Here is a 4,894-nt window from a genome sequence, read left to right as displayed (position 1 = left end):
CTCTTCTTTACCAAATATAATGTTCTTCTCATCATGTTTCTCTGCTCTCTCCTGATAACATGTCCAAAGTACATCCAAAGATACAGAAGGCTTCCCTCCCCTGCCACAAACTTTAGTAAACTCACATCACCATCATCAACTCTGCTCAAAGAAATCAGTTTCTCTTCAGTCACACTTGAAGTGTCTTCCAACCCAAGGAGCCCGTCCTCCAGCACTCTCTCTGGCGATTTCTGCTTCCATTCTTCTGTCTCCGACAATGGTGTGAAGCTATGGATCTGGAGTTCAGGGACTCCTTCCTCTGAAGCAGGGAGCTGAGCCCTTCACTGTGGTCAGATCTTAATCGAGAAGTGCTAATAAGACCTGTTCACTTTGGGGGACCCTGCTGGCATTTGAAATACCAGTGAAACAGCTTCGAGCATCACAGCAACACACAAGCCACCACAGTGCAACAAAATGACAGACAAGTATGGTTCTCTGTAGTCTTCTGCAGATTTATGGAACAGCTAGGTCAGCAGTTTGAAACCACCAGCCACTCCTCAGGAGAAAGACGAGGCCTTCCACTCCTACACACAGTTACCATCTGGGAACCACATAGGGATAGTTCACTATTTCTGTTCTGGTCCCTAGGAGTCCTAAGTGACTCAATGGCAGTGAATTGGAGTGAGTTTCTGCAAGCCTGGTGTTCAGACTTTATGTTCTTACACAATTTAAACAAAGAATTAAACAGGGCTACATGATAGAAGGCCTTTTGGAAAACACATTCCTTTTCTCTTTGTAAAGTACTCTGGGCCTTTGCTGATACTGCACACTAATTGCCTAGCACCAGTCTTCTGGCCCCAAGGGAAGTGCCTTCTCTTCATCCTGCCTCTCCTTGGCAATGATAAAAGGGGCTATTTCCATCATGCCTGGAAAGAGAACAGAGACATTGTGCATCCAGCTGCTTAGCAGACATATTGAACCAATATCACCAATCAATTACACATCTTTACGCTGCTGCTAAGATTGCTAACGTAATGCAGTTGAGTCACACTGCAATTGAGTCAAGGGTCATGCCTAAACGTAACACTAACTGGTAACAGCTCAATCCCCAAAACACTTCTTTAAACAGCAGGAAACTGCTGTAACCCCCTTCACGTACCAAACTGATTGATTCTACTTTCATAAATCCATAGCTCAGTCTAATGGTTTTCTTCAATCCATTTTTGAGTGAAATAAGTCATATAATGCCTGGCAATGATTTTAGTATTCCTAGTTGTTGTGATACAATAATAGCATTTTTAGCCAAAGTTCACATGTATACAACAAATTTTCAGACTCCAAATAACTGCACAATTAAATGAAGTTCTAATTTCCTTTCCAATTACATATTTTCAGACACAAATGGCCTCATAATGGAAAGATTTGCTTACACTAAACCCAAAACCACTTTCATCAAGCCAATTCCAACTCATAGAGACGCTATACAGGACAGAATAGAACTGCTGCCTAGGATTTCTGAGACTGTAAATCTTTATGGGACCAGACAGCCTCGTCTTTCTCCTGCAGAACAACTGGTGGGTTTGAAGTGTTGACCTGGTAGGTAGAAACTTGGTACTTTAACCCAAAGAACCACCTCAGCTCTTTGGTTTACTATATTCATGAACTTGGGAAAGTTAAACCCTCTTGTCTCAATTACCTCAATTCTAAAAAGAGAATGACCAAAAAAAAAAGTTTTCAATAACAATATATTATGAAACATTGAGAAGAAAAATAATGATGAAGGGGGCATAAATCCTCATCTTCCTAACCCAAGAGTCAACTAAATATTTCGTTCTTGTTGAAGTAAAATTAACATAAGATTTACCCTGTAACCATAGCATAATGTTCAGTTCAGTGACTTTTAGTACTTTCACAATGTTGAGGCTAACACCACTATGTAATTTCAGAATATTTTCATCATCCCCCAAAGAAATGCCAAATCCATCTCCACACTCTCCCTATTTCCATATTCCGCTAGCCTCTAGCAACCATGACTCTGCTTTCTGTCTCTATGACTTTGCCTATTCTGCATTGGGACCCTACAATAGGGAGCTATCTAAATTTGCTAAGTGTAATTGTCACTATCTATCTAGAATTATAAGGGGTCCTTGTGGTGCAGTGGTTAAAGTGCTTGGTTGTTAGCATAAATGTTGGCGGTTAGAATCCACCAGCCATGCCATGGGAGAAAATGTGAAAGTGGCTTCTATTTTACAGCTTTGGAAACTCTATAGGGCAGTGCTACTCTGTTCTATGAAGTCACTATAAATCAGAACTGACTCAGCAGCCAGAGATTTGGAGTGGGATCTAGAACTATAAGGACAAATAACCACAGAACTAAAACAATTAACATAGATTACGTCTGGGGAGAGGGACTGCTAGAGAGAGAGAGCATGAAAATTGCTTTTCATTCTAAGGTTTTTCTTCACTTTTCAACTCTTGTGTATTGCTTTAGTGATCTTTTTTTAAGGAACAAAGAAAATAAAATAAGGACATTATCATTTGCCTCATCAGGTTATTTTAAACCTTGAGTGTGGAGGTGAGATTTTATGTCAACTTTAGCCATGTAGCAGTGGAGTCCAGCCTACCAGTCAGGTCACAGCCTGATGATGCATCCTTGAGTGTGTGGCCTTTTGATTCGAGGGACACAGGGTAGCCCTCTTCCTCTGGCCTTGCTGGGACTGTCTACCTCCAGGGACTGTGCTGTCAGGGCCTGCCATGTGCCCATTGATTGTGGATCCATGTGACTCTACGACTGCTAGCCTGTGATCACTCGGCTACCCTCCTCACCTTTTGCATCATGAGCCTGCAACTATGTAAGTCTGAAGAGGGTTCTGGCTAGCACTGGCCCTATGGACTTGAGTTCCACTGGATGGAGATGAAGTCTTGATATAAAAATTAATTCCTGATATAAAGATGTCATATATATGAAAAATAACACTGTTTTTGTTTTTCTAGACAACCCAGCCTGACACACAGTGAGATAATATTTGAAAATTTTAGTGCAGTACCTATCATATAGGAGCTACCTGAACGAAGTTAACTATCATTGTTGTTGACAATTACTATTGTCAACAGCTTATCAATTCTATACAGCAAAAGAATCAGAGCTATCTTGGGGGCAGATTCCATAACACTTTGCTTGAAATAAACAATGAACGATCCTGTACTTTGTGGACATGACAGCAATATAAGATCAACTTGTTATTTAAATATTTTAACTATCCATCTCCATTTGGTTTGTTTGGTTTTTGTTTTTGTTTTTTTGGGGGGGCGGTTTCCAGAAAATTATATGAGGGAGCTTTAAAAGTTTTGTGGAAAAAATTGAATTAAAAGATAATAAAAAATTTTCTCAAACTTCATGAAGCCCCTTAGTGTAATTTTTTTACTAAAAAGAAAACTTTGTGGAAAAACTGGAAATTATACCTGGATTTTGCTACTTAAGTTCTATGCTCTCTGTTGAGTAACTGTCAAAATAGGAGAGGCACTTTGGGAAGCCAACAAAATATCATAGGAACATGACATTGCCACCAACATGCTTGTCAGTGCTATTTGCTAACTCTGTTAAACATTAAAGTAACAGGTCTAAGTGCCGGAACTAGAGGGCTGTCTCTGACAGGCTACGTGGAGGCTCTAAAATTGAGGAGCAGCAAAGTCACCTAGAATGAGTATGGACTTGGTGGCCGACACTCCAATTCTAAAATTGCTTCTATGACCAAAGTAGAAGCTTAAGAATTTACACAGCAGTATGCAGCAATAGGTGTAAGTAGAAGCCAGGATTCTTGAATGATCGTCTCTTCTATGAGGCGTGGTGCTGTAGGTGTAGTTGAGCCAAGACTTCAAGCCTTTTGGAACCTGAGGAACTGTATCATGAACAGCAGCAAATACTTTGATAGAATGCAATGGCTTTAAATTCCAACTCCGTCTTTTAATTTAGTTGTGTGACTAAACTCTCTAAAATCTAGTTTACTGATCTAACAAACTGTCTATCAAGAGTCCATGTCATGATGTTTTGTGCGGATTAAAAAACCCAACCAAACCACTGCCATCGAGGCGATTCTGACTCTGTGATCATATATCGGACTTCAGGGTGTGCGTCAGGGTGGTATCCTTTCACTTGTTCAGCCCGCATGCTGAGCTGGACTAAATGAAGAATGGAGCGTCTGCATGGGAAGGAAGCTTGTTTGCTGAGAGGAGGAAGACGTGAAGCCCTGGCTGAGGAAGATCAAGGACCGCAGCCTTCATGTGGGTTACAGCTCAATGTAAAGAAAACAAAACACCTCACATCTGGACTAATAAATAATATCATGAAAAGCAGAGGAAAAAAATGAAGTTGCCAAAGATTTTGTCTTGCTTGGATCCACAACAATTTTCATAGAAGCAGCAGTCAAGAGATCAAAAGACACATTGCATTTGGGTAAATCCGCTGCACAAGACCTCTTTAAAGTGTTGAGCAGCAAGGATGTGGCTCTGAGAACTAAGGTATGCCTGTCCCAAACCGGGGTATTTTCAATGGCCTCAAATGCATGCAAAGTGGCTGAATGAGGAAGATTGCAGAAGAACCAATGCACCTGAATGAGGGCGCTGGCAAAGACTACTGAAAGTACCACGAACTGTCAAAAGAGCAAACACGTCTGTCCTGGAGGAAGCACAACCAGAATGCTCCTTAACAGCAAGGATGGTGAGACTGCATCTCATGGACTTTAGACATGTAAAGGGACACCAGACTTGCTAAAGCTCAGGGGCAATGAAAAAGAGGAAGCTTATCAACTAGATGGATTGAACAGTAGTAAATGCTTATTAAATGTTAGCAAAAATCATTAAGCTTAATGGTAGAATTATTATTATCAAAAGCATATATTCCTGGTTAAAAATGTAC

Source organism: Echinops telfairi, unplaced genomic scaffold (genome assembly GCF_000313985.2).
Source record: "Echinops telfairi isolate 266 unplaced genomic scaffold, ASM31398v2 ScPeMD7_18;HRSCAF=68, whole genome shotgun sequence".
NCBI classification, from domain to species: Eukaryota; Metazoa; Chordata; class Mammalia; order Afrosoricida; family Tenrecidae; genus Echinops; species Echinops telfairi.
This window is presented reverse-complemented; position numbering follows the sequence as displayed.